Source organism: Gorilla gorilla, chromosome X (assembly GCF_029281585.2).
Source record: "Gorilla gorilla gorilla isolate KB3781 chromosome X, NHGRI_mGorGor1-v2.1_pri, whole genome shotgun sequence".
In the NCBI taxonomy this organism is placed as follows: domain Eukaryota; kingdom Metazoa; phylum Chordata; class Mammalia; order Primates; family Hominidae; genus Gorilla; species Gorilla gorilla.
The window spans coordinates 91,978,072-91,996,403 of record NC_073247.2 but is presented as its reverse complement, the minus strand read 5'-3'; the positions used below and the strand labels follow the sequence as shown (position 1 = coordinate 91,996,403).

Genomic DNA, 18,332 nt, shown 5'->3' with positions numbered 1-18,332 from the left:
TGGTCTCATTCTCATTCTTTTTAATGGCTACATAGTATTCTATGGTATATATATACCACATTTTCTTTATCCAGTCTATCATTGATGAGCATTTAAGTTGATTCCATGTCTTTGCTATTGTGAATAGTACTGCAATAAACATACATGTGCATGTGTCTTTGTAGTAGAATGATTTATATTACTTTGGGTATATACCCAGTAATGAGATTGCTGGGTCGAATGCTATTTCTGTCTCTAGGTCTTTGGGGAGTTACCACTCTGTCTTCCACAATGGTTGAATTATTTGTCTTTTAATGAAGTGAAAAGTCAAAGAAATAAGATAGCCAATGCCTAGACTATAAATACATAACATTGTATATTTACTGTTAAAGAAAAGGTAGACAAGTTTCATAAGTTGATTTGTAAGTAATATATTTAGGAGACTACAAAAACTTTGAGACTGTTTGTATCATAGGATACTGTTTGTTTTTATCCTCCAAATAGGTAACAAGTCCATGTGAGGCATAGTTAAGTCTGTGGGTGCTTCATTGAGGAGTAGAACCTTGAAAAGGTGAAAAAAAAAAGAATTATGTTCAGATAGCATCTTTTCAGTGTAAGTTTTTCTGATAACCATATTTATTTTTACAGACTTCTGCCTTGATGAACAAATTCGAACACCAGTTTGAAACACTGGATATTCAAACACAACAAATGGAAGATAAAATGAGTAGCTCTACAACCCTAATAACACCACAAGTAAGTATAGCTTCTCTACTTAGAATAACTTTTTAAAATTATCTCACTTCAAATTACAATGGTATTGTGAGCCTAAATGATCTCTAGAATGTTAAATAAACATGGTGTGTCTTCACAATGATGGTAGGAAGTTACTGCTCATCCCCCAGATTCCTGAGGAGGCATTTTCCCTAGCTTGGTTTGAAGTTATGGGAATTGTACTGAGTTGTATGTCTAGAGTCTAGATCCTGGTTCTGTCTGACTGCCAGTGGTACTTATTGATAAAGGCCATCGTACTAGAGGCTCACTGACACCAGTTGGTATTAGATATTATCCCATGCCTCAGCTAGTTCATCTCATTGCAAATATTCTTATGTTGCCTCCCTACTCTTTAGGTGTTTTATGTATGCATGAGTCAGAGGTGAACCAAATAGAAAATACAAGATGAATTAATTTTCAGAAAACTAGGATGTTTTCTAAACCTGGAACCTGGACAGAGACCTCCTACGAAGAAAATTAAAATTTGAAATTAGTTTGTGTGTGACACATGTCAGAAACAAAGTTTTGTAAAATTTAAATATTCAGATAGAAAATTTATTTCATTATCACTCTTCTCTCTGATCCCAGCACCTAACATGTGGTTAGTCAAATGAAAAGAGAACTTGTTATTACTACTTTGGATGCTAATATGGAAAAAAATATGATTTACCAAGTCGATTAAGAAGAAATCGACAGCTGTCCATCAACATTTTACCACAAACAGCTCTTTTCACAAAAAGGTAAATAATGAAAGAACAGGCTTATACTCAGGGTTTAGAGTTAAGAAGAAAGAATATATGTGTATATCTTAAAGTGAGGATATATTTAACCATTCTTTTATACCCTCCCCTAGAGCTTTGTTCCCCCAAAGTGTGTAGGACAAGATTCAGGAGCACTCTCACAACCTGGAAGCTCATTAGGAATATAGAATTTCAGAACCCCACCCCCAGATATATTGAATCAGAATCTTCATTTTAACCAGATTCTGACGTCATTTGTATGCACAGAGTTTGAGAAGCACTGTCTTAGAGTTTCTGATTTTTATTCGGTTACCTTAGGAATCCTGAGGTGATTTTATGATCCGTGAAGTTTAGAAAACCCAACTGCATTTGAAAGAACTTGAAGTCAGGATACTTGGATTTATTTTTTTTTTTTTGCTTTTTATTTTTTTTAAATTTGTAATTGACACATAATTGTACATATGTGTGGAGTACAGTGTCAGTGCATGCATACATTGTATAGTGATTAAATCAGCATTGTCATATCCATAATTTTATATGTTTATCACTTTGTGGTGATAACATTCAAAATCTTCTCTTCTAGCTATCTTAAAATATACACTATGGTGTTATTAGTTATAGCTACCCTACTGTATAACACCAGAACTTATCCTTTCTGCCAAACTAACTCTGTACCTATTGACAAATTTCTGCTAGTCCCTCCTTTTACCAGCTCTTTTCCATCCCCAGCCCCTGGTAACCACTATTCTACTCTCTACTTCCATGAAATCAACTTTTTTTGAATTCCACAAATGAGTAAGATCATGCAATGTTTGTCTTTCTGTGCCAGGTTCCTTTCACTTAACCTTATACCCTGCAGGTTTATCCATGTTGAGCAAATGACAGGATTTTATTTTGTGTTATGGCTGAGTAGTGTATTCTGTTATGTAGATATACCACATTTTCTTCATCTTTAGATGAAACAAGTTGATTCCATATTTTGGCTATTGTGAATAGTGTTGTAATAAACATGGGATTGCAGATATCTCTTTGACATACTAATTTCATTTTATTTGAATATATACCCAGGAAGGGGATTGCTGGATCATGTGGAAGTTCTATTTTTTAATTTTTTGAGGAAACTACATATTCTTTTCCATTATATCTGTACTAAATTAATATCCTTACAAACAGTGCCTAAGAATTCTCCTTTCTCCATATCCTCACAAGCAATTGTTATTTTTTGTCTTTTTGATAAGAGCCATTTTCACTGGAGTGAGGTGATGTTTCCCTGTGATTTTGACTCACATTTCCCTGATGATTACTGATGTTGAGCATTGTTTCACATACTCGTTGGCCATTTGTATGTCTTTTGAAAAATGTCTATTCAGGTCTTTTGCAACTACTTTCTCCCATTCTGTAGGTACTTTCTCCACTGTATTTATGTGTTTTTTCCTGTGCAGAAGCTTTTTAATTTGATGTAATTTATCTATTTTTACTTTTGCTGCCTGTGCTTTTTGGTTTGGTTTTTGAGACAGGGTCTTGCTCTGTCACCTAGGCTGGAGTGCATGGTGTGATTATAGCTCACTGTAACTTCGAACTCCTGGGCTCAAGCAGTCCTCCTGCTTTGGCCTCCTAAGTAGCTCAGACTACACAAATGTGCCACTACACCCAGCCAATTTCATTTTTTTTTTGTAGAGATGGGGGTCTCACTATTGCCCAGTCTGGTCTTGAACTCCTGGCCTCAAGCAATTCTCCCACCTCAGCCTCCCAAAGGTGCTTTTTAAAAAAACTATATCTGGGGGTACAGATGCAGCTTTGTTACCTGCATATGCTGCATCACAGCAATGTCTGAGCTTTCAGTGTAACCATCACACGAATAGACCTGTGCTTTTGTTATCTTATTCAAAAACTCCTTGCCTGATCCAGTTTTATGAAGCATTTTCCCTGTTTTATTTTATTAGTTTCATAATTTAAGGTTTTTACATTTATGTCTTTAATCCATTTAGAGTTGAGTTTTCTATACAGTAAGAGACAGAGGTCTGTTTTATTCTTCTACATATGGTTGTCTAGTTTTCCCAGCACCATTTATTGAAGAAACTGTTCTTTCCCCAGTGTATGTTCTTGGTGCCTTTGTCAAATACATGTTGGCTGTAAACATGTGGATTTATTTCTGGTTATTCTATTCTGTTCTATTGGTCTGTGTGTTTGTTTTTAGGCCAGTAACATGTTGTTTGGGTTACTATAGCTTTGTGGTGTATTTTAAAGTTAAGTTGTATTAATGCCCCCAGCTTGGTACATTTTGCTCATGATTGCTTTAACTATCCAGGGTCTTTTGCATTTCTGTATGAATTTGAAGATTGTCTTTTTTTTCTATTTCTGGGAAAGTCTCTCTCACCTTGATGTTTGAAGGATAGGCTTGCTGGATACAATAGTCTCAATTGGCAGGCATTTTTTCTTCAGTACTTCAAGTATTTCATCCCATTTTCTCATGGCCTATAAGGTTTTTGTTAAGTCTGCCAGCAAACCTATCACAGTGCCTTTGTATACTATTTGCTTCTTTTGTCTCACTGCTTACAGGAGCCTCTCTTTGTCCTTGACCTTTGAGAATTTGATTATTTTTGTCTGAGGTGGTCTTACTTGGATTAAATCTGCTTGGTAATCTTTGACCTACCTGCATTTGGATATTTATGTCATTCTCTAGGTTTACAATGTTTTCTGTTATTTTTTCTTTGAATAAGCTTTCTACCCCTTTCTCTTTCTTTACTCCCTCTTGAAGGCCAATGACTCATACATTTGCCCTTTTGATGCCATCCCATAGATTTCATGAACATTTTTCATTGCTTTTTCTTTTTTTCCTTTATTTTCAAATAGACTGTTGTTAAGCTCACTGGTCCTTTGTTTTGCTTGATTAATTCTCCTAATAAGACAAGAATGCATTTCTTAAATCTCATTCACTGTATTTTTCAGCTCCAGGATTACTGTTTGATTATTTTAATCCCTTTGTAAAATTTCTCTGATATATTTCTGAATTGCTTCTCTTTGCTTTTGTGAAGTTTGTTAAGCTTACTCAAAACACCTGTTTTGGGTTTTCTGTCTGAGAGTACACACATCTCCATCTCTCCAGGGTTGTTCACTGTTATTTTAGTCTGTTTGGTGAGGTCATATTGCCCTTAGTGTTCTTGATTCTTGTGAATGTGCATCGATGTCTGAGCATTGAAAAATTATGTATTTATTCCAGTCTTTGCAGTCTGGCCTTGTATGTCCTCATCCTTCTTCAGAAGGCTTTCCAGGAATTCAAATAAACATGACTGACTTTTGAATTCACTAAGCTTGTGGTCACTGCAGCAGTTTCAGCACTAGAGGGTGCCCTAAGCTTAGGTTTGCTGCCACTCTCTTGAGGGCTTTGAGGCTTCCAGCCCTGATGGACTTGGGAAAATTCAGGGAGAGTTCCCTGGGCAAAGTCCCTCACTCACTTCTTTTCTCTCCAAGTGGAAAGAGTCTTTATCCATGCTGTACTGCCTGAGGTTGGGGGAGGGGTGAAGTGGATAGTCTGTGGCCTCTGCAGCTGATGTCACAGTGTGTCAAACCGAAAGCCCCAGACCAGTGCATCACCAGGGCTCAGTCAAGGACTGCAGTTGTGATAGCCTTCCTGCCACTGAAATTTATTCAGAGCCTAAGGCTACTTTTGTCAGCTGTTGGTGAAGCAGGCTGCAACTTGGGTTCGTCATATTGGGACCACAGATTCCCATCTGGCCTGTGGCGGATGTAGGAGCTCCATCCTTGGGCACGAGCCTAGAATGAGGGGCCTTAGGGTTCTGCTTGGTGCTGTGTTTTACTGTGGCAGGCTGGTACTGATTCCAAGGCAAAGTCCCATGCACACTTCCCTCTCCCTCCCCCAAGCAGACAGATTCTCTCTCCACGCTGTGCTGCCTACGGTTGCAGAAAGGGTAATGTAGGCAATGCGAGACTGTCCACCCTCCTTATTGCATCTTTTCTTGTGATTATTCCAAAACCAGGTACTGAGACCATTCGCCTGGTTTCTTTAGCTCTTGTGAAGGTGTTTTTGTTGTTGTTGTTGTTTGTTTGTTGTTTTTGTTTGGCATGGATAGTTGTTCAATTTGATGTTCCTGCAGGGAGTGTGATTGCTATAAGGTTCTGTTTCACTATCTTGGTTACTTTGATTTCTAGTCATCACTCTGCTTCTAATTAACTTTGGGACCTTGACTCAGATACTGACTACCCCGGGCCTCAGTTTTCATAACTGTAAAATGTAGGAGTTGGATATGATGATATCTGAAGTGCCTCTCAGCTCATTCACCTGACATTCACTGAGCACCTTCTCCTGTTTCAGGTATTGTGCCAGGTGCTGGAGACATTCATATATATATATATATGTATATATATGTGTATATATATACATATATATATATATATATATAACATTAGTCATAAAAACTTAACCAAAATTTACAGCAGAAATGGAGAGAGATCTGGCTGAACACACTTAGTTGCCCAAATTCTCACACCCTGCTAATGAGTAGTAATTAGAATTCAAATTGGCACATCCACTTTGGAAAAGCAGTTTGGTAATATCTACAGTCTGTTCTCAGCATAGCAACGAGAGCAATCCTGTTAGTACAAGTCAGATCATGTCATTCCTCTCAAAACTTTCAAGTGGTTCAACATTTTCCTCAGTAAAAGCCAGATTGTTTCCAAAGGTCCATAAAGTTCTACATGGCCTGCCTTACCTTGATCTGTCCTGACATGTTATTGCTCATCAGTCTACTCAGGCACCTGGATTTGTTGTTATTTGTCAAACACACCAAGTATATTTCTGCCTGAAAGCCATTCCACTTGTAGTTTCTTCTCCCTTAAATGTTCTTTCTCTAGACATACTCATTGCTTACTATCTTACCTCCTTTAGGTCTTTAAGTCATTTTTGTAGTGAGGTTTTTCCTGACCATCCTACTTAAAATTGCATCAACAGTATACCTACCATGCCTCCTATTGTCTACCTTCCCTGCTTTATTTTTCTCTACTGTATATATCGCTTTCTAATATACCATATACTTCTTAAAAAATTTATTTGCCCTCCCTTCTCGTGTACACACTAGAATTTAAGCTTAATGAGGGCATCATTGGTGCCTCCCTAGCACGTAAAATATCTGGCATAAAGTAGATGTTCAAAATTTTTGAAGACTGTTGAATAAATCACAGTATATGAAATGTATGTAACCTAGTACTTTCACTTCCAAATTTATACACAAAGCAGCCCCTACATGTGTAGACAACGGTATATATACAGATCAATCTCTTTCTCTCTCTTTACACACACACACACACACACACGTGCGAAAATGTTCATTGCACCATTTTCTATAATAGGTAGGAGTTAAGAAAAATCTAAATTCCAAAAATAGAATGTATAAATAAAACTGAGTCTATTTCTGTGTTGCAACATCATACAGTAGTTTAAAGTGAATGAACTAGATATCTAGATCTCAATATAATCTTACAAGGTTGAATGAGGAAAGGAAGTTATGGAATAAAATCATTGTATAATACAATTTAAGTAAATTCTCGTAACACGAATAATGCTATTTTAGATATGAATTAAAACCAAAATGTTAATGCACATAGGAATCTACTATTTCATGAACTTTTTCAGTATTTTGGAAATATTTTTTAAGTGAATGAAAGAAAACAAGAACTAAGGCCCAACAGCAAGGTTAGTGATTGGCTTAAAATCATACTCATTGTTAATGGTAGAGCTGGGACCATATCTTAGAATTCCCACCTGTATATTAAAAATATTTTCAATAACTTAGTTAAAAACTAGAAGAGTTTTTAAAATTATTAATCAGACTCTATTGCCTGAGAATGCCTGTACTTTAGTAAATATCTCAATACTTATATTTTATTCATCTCTGACATTTGAAAAAGTTAGCCTTGATATCAGATTTACATCAACTGGCAGAAAGAACAATTCTGATTATTGTAATCTAAAATTTAAATCTATTATACATAATAAAAGTAAAGTGGGTTAGAATGGAGCTTTTATAAATTGGTTCACTTGGAGAGATCTATATTACTAAGATTTAAATTATATGTGAACCTCACTGCTAATATTTCCCCATAACCTCAAAGTTTTAAGCTTTAGAATTTAGTATTATTCAGAAAAAAAAAATTGAAATTATGCAGCTCCCTCTGGTGGTACAAAATATTTTTTAAATGCTTTCTTTTAAAAAATTAGAGACCGGTTTCCCTCTTTTAAAAGAAAACGAAAAACCATGCAAAAAGCAAATGCTTAATAGAAATCCGCATTTTCTTATTCTAGAACCAAATGGATATGCTGCTTCAGGAAATGGCAGATGAAGGTAGGTAAGAAGTTATCCGGGTGATTTTGGAAAATCTTGATTTAATATCTAGAGGTTCTAAAATTCTGTAATATAGATGAAAATATTTCTCTTTACCACGAATTGCCAGAGTTAGGTTTGTGACCCTAGAATTTAATGTTTCAAGGGACTTTAAACAGTCATCCAATTCCTTGCCATGCTCATAAAAATTTGACTGTGTTTCAGTCATCTTAGTATTTTCTTAAAAATCTCTGGAAATAGATTCATTTAGTGTATGAAAAGAAATAGACAAAGGTTATCAAAGGAAGCAGCAGTGTTTGAACATTTGCTCAATACCTACTGTTCGCTGCATGTATGAAATATATAGTTGTTGTTTTTTTTTTTAAAAAAAGGACCTTCCAAAATAATTCTGCTATGATTAGGCCATTGAGTCATAAGTCTAGTTTGAGTACTGCAAACTGAGTAATATGTGCAAAATGTGCAAGGGGCTCAAAAGACAGCAATATTACGGATAATGATTTGGTTGTTTCTTTTAAGTAAATAATTCATACCCTTTTGTGATATTGCTATTGGAAACAGGATATATAATATATGAAGGGCTGTTTATTTCAGGCCCTTCATGTCATGGGAGAATGACTTATCTATGATATCTTTGCTGTAGAAATCATGTTGTATTATTATTCTCTGGTGTAATTTTAGTTCAAGATAATGTAGTAGTAAAAAATAAAAATTGATGCTAATGTTTTATAATGTATTTTCAAAGGTAGAGAACTAGTTTGAAATGAGGCTTAGTCTCATTTTGTTCTTTTCTCCTGGGAAGAGAAGATTTGGACATCTGGGAAATAGAGTTGATAAATCCTATCTAAGCTACTACCTGATTAGAATAAACAGTTAAGTTTATCAACTCTTTAGATCACTAATATATTGCTAAAGAATTAAAATCGAGATTAATAAATTAAAAATCAGGTTTGTAATGTTCGAGAACAGGGCTGTGGGTTAAGTTGTGTGCTATTTTGTTTTGTTAGTATCCTAAAGTAGCCCATATGGAGGGGAACAAGAAAGGTGGTTTTTGTTAAGTATTATAACAAAGGCATTCTGTGTCAGAAGACTCCATCTTTTAAACATAGTCTTTATAAGAGACTAAGGACTTGTTCCTGTTTCTGCTAAAGACTAAATTAGACGATTTGGCTTGATGCAGCAAGGGAAGTTTTATAAAATGAATGCTGCCACATTATGGCCTTACTGACTCTCAGTGGTAAATGAAATCAGTAGGCAACTTTTTGATAAGGTTTAGAGCAGTATTTCACAACCTCGATACTATTGACATTTTGGGATGGATAATCCTGGGGGCTGTCATGTGCACTGTAGGATGTTTAGCAGCATCTCTGGCCTCTACCCACTAGATACCAATGGCACCCCTCCCTACAGTTGTGATAGCCAAGCATGTCTCCAGATATTTCCAGATGTTCCTTGGGGTAGTGACTAAAAAATCAAGAGACTATGTCAATGTGTGGTGACTGGCAGTAGAAACAGATATAACCACTGATGTAGAAACACCAATGCCCATCTTTAAAGATGTTTAAGTATCTAATTGCTGACTGAGTTAGTGCTTCCCCCAATTAAATTTTATGTCTTTACTTTTTCAATAAAAATCTGTCTATAGAATCTCACAATGGGCTGGGCGCGATGCCTGAAGCCTATAATCCCAGCACTTGGGAGGCCGAGGCGGGTGGATCACCTGAGGTCAGGAGTTCGAGACCAGCCTGGCCAACGTGGCAAAACCCCGTCTCTACTAAAAAATACAAAAATTAGCCGGGCGTGGTGGTGCACGCATGTAATCCCAGCTATTCCAGAGGCTGAGACAGAAGAATTGCTTGAACCCAGGAGGCAGTGGTTGCAGTGAGCTGAAAGCATGCCACTGCACTCCAGCCTGGGTGACAGAGTGAGACTCTGTCTCCAAATAATAATAATAATAATAATAATAATAATAAATCTCATAATGACTGTTAATGTCATTATATTATATTCCCTGTAGTATTTTCATACCGGAGTTGGCATACACTCCAATGGTTTAGAGACACGGAGAAAGGATAGTTTATGTACTAGAGGAGTGGTACAGTGGAGATTAAAATCATAGGCTTTGGAGACAGTCAAACCTAGATTAAAATCCTATGTCTATCACTAGAATGATCTCAGACAAGTGTACTTAACTTTTCTGAAACTCAGTTGTATGGCTGGATGCAAATAATTATTCCTGCTAAGGGTAGCCCAGGAGCTAAAAACTGAAATTGAAGTTAACTCAAATATTAGGTGAGGCTAGAGTTATCTAGCCTGTTTTATCTTTTTTAGCATATTAGTTTTCCTTCACAGTAGGGAATGTAGTAATCTACGGTACATCTAATATATTGGATAACCATTAGTTTGGCCTTTTGTTCTGAAGACCAGATCATTTCCCAGTATTATTATCTTTTATATCATAAGATTACCTTCCACGTGGGTCACTTTTAGGACTCAACAAAAATACTTTAAAATTAGTAAATTCATTATCTTAAGGTTGACATTCAGAAGATATTTAAGCTCAATTTATATTTATAAAATTGAACTTGTTTTATTTTTATGTAAACTAAGGTAAAATGGAAGATGGAATATTCAAATTTACAATACATATTAGGTAAAGAAGAAAAATGCCTATATTAACATTCATATACTAATTATTATTATTTCTTTAAATTTATTTATTATACTTTAAGTTCTGGGATACAGGTGCAGAACATGCAGGTATGTTACACAGGTATACATGTGCCATGGTGGTTTGCTGCACCCATCAACCCATTATCTACATTAGGTATTTCTCCTAATGCTATCCCTCCCCTAGCCTCCCACCTCCTGACAGGCCCTGGTGTGTGATGTTCGCCTCTCAGTGTCCATGTGTTCTCATTGTTCAACTCCCACTTATGAGTGAGAACATGTGGTGTTTGGTTTTCTGTTCTTGTGTTAGTTTGCTCAGAATGATGGTTTCCAGCTTCATCCATGTCCCTGCAAAGGACATGAACTCATCCTTTTTTATGGCTGCATAGTATTCCATGGTGTATATATGCCACATTTTCTTTATCCAGTATATCACTGATGGACAGTGATATACTCTTCAGCATCTGTTGTTTCCTGACTTTTTAATGATTGCCATTCTAACTGGTGTGAGATGAGCTTTTTGTCATATGTTTGTTGGCTGCATAAATGTCTTCTTTTGAGAAGTGTCTGTTCATATCCTTCACCTACTTTTTGATGTGTTTTTTTTTAATTTAAGTTTTTTGTAGATTCTGGATATTAGTCCTTTGTTGTGATGGATAGATTGCAAAAATTTTCTCCCATTCTGTAGGTTGCTGTTGATTTGGATGATAGTTTCTTTTGCTGAGCAGAAGCTCTTTAGTTTAATTAGATCCCATTTGTCTGTTTTGGCTTTTGTTGCCATTGCTTTTGGTGTTTTAGTCATGAAGTCTTTGCCCATGCCTATGTCCTGAATGGTATTGCCTAGGTTTTCTTCTAGGGTTTTTATGGTTGTAGGTCTAACATTTAAGTCTTTAATCCATCTTGAGTTAATTTTTGTATAAAGTGTAAGGAAGGGGTCCAGTCTCAGTTTTCTGCATAGGGCTAGCCAGTTTTCCCAACACCATTTATTAAATAGGAAATACTTTCCCCATTGCTTGTTTTTGTCAGGTTTGTCAAAGATCAGATGGTTGTAGATGTGTGATGTTATTTCTGAGGCCTCTGTTCTGTTCCATTTGTCTATATATCTATTTTGGTACCAGTACCATGCTGTTTTGGTTACTGTAGCCTTGTAGTATAGTCTGAAGTCAGGTAGCGTGATGCCTCCAGCTTTGTTCTTTTTGCTTAGGATTGTCTTGGCTACGTGGGCTCCTTTTTGGTTCCACATGAAATTTAAAGTAGCTTTTTCCAATTCTGTGAAGAAAGTCAGTGGTAGCTTGATGGGGATAGCATTGAATCTATAAATTACTTTGGGCAGTATGGCCATTTTCACGATATTGATTCTTCCTATCCATGACCATGGAATGTCTTTCCATTTGTTTCCTGTCTTATTTCCTTGAGCAGTGGTTTGTAGTTCACCTTGAAGAGGTCCTTCATATCCCTTGTAAGTTGGATTCCTAGGTATTTTATTCTCTTGGTAGCAATTGTGAATGGCAGTTCACTCATGATTTGGCTCTCTGTTTATCTATTATTGGTGTGTAGAAATGCTTGTGATTTTTGCACATTGATTTTGTATCCTGAGACTTTGCTGAAGTTGCTTATCAGCTTAAGGAGATTTTGGGCTGAGATGATGGGGTTTTCTAAATATACAATCATGACATCTGCAAACAGACACAATTTGACTTCCTCTCTTTCTATTTGAATACCTGTTATTTCTTTCTCTTGTCTGATTGCCCTGGCCAGAATTTCCAATACTATGTTGAATAGGAGTGGTAAGAGAAGGCATCCTTGTCTTGTGCTGGTTTTCAAAGGGAATGCTTCCAGCTTTTGCCCATTCATTATGATATTGGCTGTGGGTTTGTCATAAATAACTCTTATTATTTTGAGGTATGTTCCATCAATACCTAGTTTATTGAGAGTTTTTAGCCTGAAGGTGTGTTGAATTTTATCAAAGGCCTTTTCTCCATCTATTGAGTTAATGATGTGGTTTTTGTCATTGGTTCTGTTTATGTGATGGATTATGTTTATTGATTTGCATATGTTGAACCACCCTTGCATCCCAGGGATGAAGCCGACGTGATCATGGTGGATAAGCTTTTTGATGTGCTGCTGGATTCGGTTTGCCAATATTTTATTGAGGATTTTTGCATCGACATTCGTCAGGGATATTGGCCTGAAATTTTCTTTTTTTGTTATGTCTCTGCCAGGTTTTGGAATCAGGATGATGCTGGCCTTGTAAAATGAGTTAGGGAGGAGTCCCTGTTTTTCTGTTGTTTGGAATAGTTTCAAAAGGAATGGGACCAGCTCCTCTTTGTACCTCTGGTAGAATTCGGTTGTTAATCTCTCTGGTTCTGAGCTTTCTTTGGTTGGTAGGCTATTAATTACTACCTCATTTTCAGAACTTGTTATTGGCCTATTCAGGGATTCGACTTCTTCCTACTTTAGTCTTGGTAGGGTGTATGTGTCCAAGAATTTATCCATTTCTTCTAGATTTTCTAGTTTATTTGCATAGAGGTGTTTATAGTATTCTCTGATGGTAGTTTGTATTTCTGTGGCATCAATGGTGATATCCCCTTTATCACTTTTTATTGTGTCATTTGATTCTTCTCTCCTTCTTTATTATTCTGGCTAGCAGTCTCTCTATTTTGTTGATCTTTTCAACATACCAGCTCCTGGATTCATTGATATTTTGAAGGGTTTTTCATGTTTCTATCTCCATCAGTTCTGCTCTGATCTTAGTTATTTCTTGTCTTCTGCTAGCTTTTGAATTTGTTTGCTCTTACTTATCTAGTTCTTTTAATTATGATGTTAGGGTGTTGATTTTAGATCTTTCCTGCTTTCTCCTGTGGGCATTTAGTGCTATAAGTTTCCCTCTGAACATTGCTTTAGCTGTGTCCCTAAGATTCTGGTATGTTGTGTCTTTGTTCTCATTGGTTTCAAATAACTTATTTATTTCTGCTTTAATTTCATTATTCACCCAGTAGTCATTCAGGAGCAGCTTGTTCAGTTTCCATGTAGTTGTGCTGCGGTTTTGAATGAGTTTCTTAATCCTGAGTTCTACTTTGATTGCACTTTGGTATGAGAGACAGTTTGTTATGATTTCTGTTCTTTTGCATTTGCTGAGGAATATTTTACTTCCAATTATGTGGTCAAGTTTAGAGTAAGTGTGATGTGGTTCTGAGAAGAATGTATATTCAGTTGATTTGTGATGGAGAGTTCTGTAGATGTCTATTAGGTCTGCTTGGTCCAGAGCTGAGTTCAAGTCCTGAATATCCTTTTTAATTTTCCATCTCATTGATCTGTCTAATATTGACAGTGGGGTGTTGAAGTCTCCCACTATTATTGTGTGGGAGTATAAGTCTCTTTGTAGGTCTCTAAGAACTTGCTTTATGAATCTGGGTGCTCCTATATTGGGTGCATATATATTTACGATAGTTAGCTCTTTTTGTTGCATTGATCCCTTTACCATTATATAATGCCCTTCTTTGTTTTTGTTTTTGTTTTTTTTTATCTTTGTTGGTTTAAAGTCTGTTTTATCAGAGACTAGGATTGCAATGCCTGCTTTTTTTTTTTTCTTTTGCTTTCCATTTGCTTGGTACGTATTCCTCCATCCCTTTATATTGAGCCTATGTATCTTTGTGAGATGGTCTCTTGAATATAGCACACCGATTGGTCTTGACTCTTTATCCAATTTGCCAGTCTGTGTCTTTTAATTGGGGCATTTAGGTCATTTGCATTTAAGGTTAATATTGTTATGTGTGAATTTGATCCTGTCATTATGATGCTAGCTCTCTATTTTGCCTGTTAGTTGATACCGTTTCTTCATAGTGTCGATGGCCTTTACAATTTGGTGTGTTTTTGCAGTGGCTGTACTGTTTTTTTTTTTTTTCTATGTTTAGTGCTTCCTTCAGGAGCTCTTGTAAGGCACGCCTGGTGGTGACAAAATCTCTCAGCACTTGCTTGTCTGTAAAGGATTTTATTTCTCCTTTGCTTATGAAGCTTAATTTTGCTGGATGTGAAATTCTGGGTTGGAAATTCTTTTCTTTAATAATGTTGAATATTGGCCCTCACTCTCTTCTGGCTTTCTGCAGAGAGATCTGCTGTTAGTCTGATGGGCTTCCCTTTGTGGGTAACCCGACCTTTCTCTCTGGCTGCCCTTAACATTTTTTCCTTCATTTCAACCTTGATGAATCTGACAATTATGTGTCTTGGGGTTTCTCTTCTCAAGGAGTATCTTTATGGTGTTCTCTGTATTTCCTGAATTTGAATGTTGGCCTGTCTTGCTAGGTTGGGCAAGTTCTCCTGGATAATATCCTGAAGAGTGTTTTCCAACTTGGTTACTTTCTCCATGCCACTTTTAGGTACGCCAATCAAACATAGGTCTGGTCTTTTCAGATAGTCCCATATTCCTGGAGGCTTTGCTCATTCCATTTCATTCTTTTTTCTCTAATCTTATCTTCATGCTTTACTTCATTAAGTTGATCTTCAACCTCTGATATCCTTTCTTCTACTTGACCGATTTGGCTATTGATACTTGTGTATGCTTCACGAAGTTCTTCTGCTGTGTTTTTCAGCTCCATCAGGACATTTATGTTTTTATCTAAATGGTTATTCTAGTTAGCAATTCCTGTAACCTTTTTTCAAGGTTCTTAGCTTCCTTGCATTGGGTTAGAACATGCTCCTTTAGCTCGGAGGAGTTTGTTATTATACACCTTCTGAAGCCTACTTCTGTCAGTTCATCAAACTCATTCTCCATCCTGTTTTTTTCCCTTGCTGGCGAAGAGTTGTGATCCTTTGGAGGACAAGAGGCATTCTGGTTTTTGGAATTTTCAGCCTTTTTGCACTGGTTTTATCTCTTCATGGATTTATCTACCTTTGTGTTTTTGGTCTTTGATGCTGGTGACCTGCAGATGGTGTTTCTGTGTGGACATTCTTTTTGTAGATGTTGATGCTGTTCCTTTCTGTTTGTTAATTTTCCTTTTAACAGTCAGGCTCTTCTCCTGCCGGTCTGCTGGAGTTTGCTGGAAGTTCACTCCAGACCCTGTTTGCCTGGTTATCAGGAGTAGAGGCTGCAGAACAGCAAAGATTGCTGCCTGTTTGTTCCTCTGGAAGCTTCAATCCAGAGCGGCACCCACCAGATGTCAGCTGGAGCTCTCCTGTATGAGGTGTTTATTGACCCCTGCTGGGAGGTGTCTCCCAATCAGGAGGCATGGGGGTCAGGGACCCACTTGAGGTTGCAGTCTCTCCCTTAGCAGAGCTCGACCACTGTGCTGGGAGACCTGCTGCTCTCTTCAGAGCCGGCAGGCAGGAACTTTTAACTCTGCTGCAGTTGTGCCCACAGCCCCTTCCCTGAGGTGCTCTGTCCCAGGGAGATGGGAGTTTTATCTATAAGCCCCTTACTGGGGCTGCTGCCTTTCTTTCAGAGATGCCCTGCCCAGAGAGGAGGTATCTAGAGAGGCAGTCTGGCTACAGCGGCTTTGCAGAGCTGCGGTGGGCTCCGCCCAGCTTGAACTTCCAGGCAGCTTTGCACTGTGAGCGGGAAACTGTCTACTCAAGCCTCAGCAATGGTGGATGCCCCTCCCCCCACCAAGCTCCAGTGTCCCAGGTCGACTTCAGACTGCTGTGCTGGCAGTTAGAATTTCAAGCTAGTGGCTCTTAGCTTGCTGGGCTCCATGGGGGTGGGATCCATTGAGCTAGACCACTTGGCTCCCTGGCTTCAGCCCCCTTTCCAGCAGAGTGAATGGTTCTGTCTTGCTGGCATTCCAGGCGCCACTGAGGTATGAAAAAAAAAAACTCCTTCAGTTAGCTCGGTGTCTGCCCAAACAGCCACCCAGTTTTGTGCTTGAATCCCAGGGCCCTGCTGGCATAGGCACCCAAGGGAATCTCCAGGTCTGCGGGTTGCGAAGACCACGGGAAAAGCGTAGTATCTGGGGCTGGATTGCAGCGTCCCTCACAGTACAGTCCCTCAAGGCTTCCCTTGGCTAGGGAAGGGAGTTTCCGGATCCCTTGCGCTTCCCAGGTGAGGTGATACCCCACCCTCTTTCAGCTTGCTCTCCATGGGCTGCACCCACTCTAACCAGTCCCACTGAGATGAGCTGGGTACCTCAGTTGGAAATGCAGAAATCACCCGCCTTCTGCGTTGATCTCGCTGGGAGCTGCAGACTGGAGCTGTTCCTATTCGGCCAGCTTGCCAGCCACCAACTGCTAATTTTAAGTTGTAGCCTTGATCTCAATATGCAACTACCACAGGGTCAGATAGATTCTCTTGGCACAAATGTTGCTTCCATGGAACAGGTAGAGGTTGGATTTTATCTTTGCTCTTGTGTGTTTGATGTGTATATAAGTAATTTAGGATATATATATATATGTATAAATATATAGTATATAATTTAAACATGTTATATAAATTAAATATAAGTAAATATATATTCACCTTTTATAAAGAGTATTTTTCTACTGTAATAAAGTACTTTGTAATATATCATAAATCAGAAAAATGTGATCAGCCTTTAGCTCTGTAATGATGGGAATTATGTATTTGCATGCACATTTTGTTTGGATATTGAATTTGCTCCCCTTCATAGCATGTGCTCTATTAAGATCTTCATATTTTTCTGAAAAGTTTAAAAGAATTAAACTCTTAATGTTGGTTTTAGTGTGAATATTTGAGTTAGGATTTTAAATCATATTTAAAATGTGGACTATTTAAAATATAGTGTTATGTGATGGTTACTATGGGACTGAACGAAGGGGGATGAATGCAGAAATGAAAACAAAGATGAACGGATTTGTTTTAAAGAAGGGGTCAGGGGGCTCCTTGTTTCTAGTGAGCAAAGGCAGCCCTGAGCTTCTACAGCCCTTCTTATTTATTTATTTACTTATTGAGACGGAGTCTCGCTCTGTTGTCCAGGCTGGAGTGAAGTGGCACAATCTCGGCTCACTGCAAGCTCTGCCTCCCAGGTTCACGCCATTCTCCTGCTGCAGCCTCCCTAGTAGCTGAGACTACAGGTGCCCGCCACCACGCCTGGCTAATTTTTTGTATTTTTAGTAGAGATGGGGTTTCACCGTGTTAGCCAGGATGGTCTTGATTTCCTGACCTCATGATCCGCCCATCTTGGCCTCCCAAAGTGCTGGGACTACAGGCATGAGCCACCGTGCTGGCCGCCCTTCGTGTTTGTTGGGTAGAAAGAGCAGGGAGGAGGAGGTAATGGTTGATCAGCTGCTTGATTGATCACAGGTTCACATTATTGCTAACAGGCTTCAGATATGCCTATTCACAAGAAACACTTGTGCCTGGGTCGTGACTGCCCTCAGCATTCCTTCTGGGTGGCAGATGCAGTTTGTCAGTTTTCCAATATCCTGCTTTCATGAGTAAACAGTTTGCTGTTTACTCATATAGCCTCCATTGGTATACTGAGTTGATCACGACCCTCATTCTTTCGGCCTTCAACAGTGTTATATATTTTTCACTGCCTTGGTGACTTGTAATATTTGCTTTCTCTAGGATAAACTATCACAGAGACTTGCTCTTCTCCATGATTGAATGTAATTTAAAGAGCTGCTGCTTCTGTTTGCTTCACTTGCCTCTGAAACATTCTTTGTGTTTATAGATAAGTTGTACTCCACTTACACTAAAAATACTATGTATGTCAGAATGCTTTTTTGCCTATACACTATTTATATATAATGCTTTCTTTTGCCTTGCTGTACTTTTCAATACATTAAGAAATTCCAGGGAGTTTCCATCTTGACAGATTTTATATATAGTTCTATATATATTATATGTAAAAGTGTGAGG

The 18,332-nt window shown here is 37.9% G+C and overlaps 1 pseudogene; it reads left to right on the top strand.

Moving 5' to 3' along the window:
• LOC101124626 (charged multivesicular body protein 1B2-like) overlaps window positions 1-18,077 on the top strand; it is a 63,098-nt pseudogene extending 45,021 nt beyond the window's left edge.
• The last annotated feature ends 255 nt before the right edge of the window (window positions 18,078-18,332 follow it).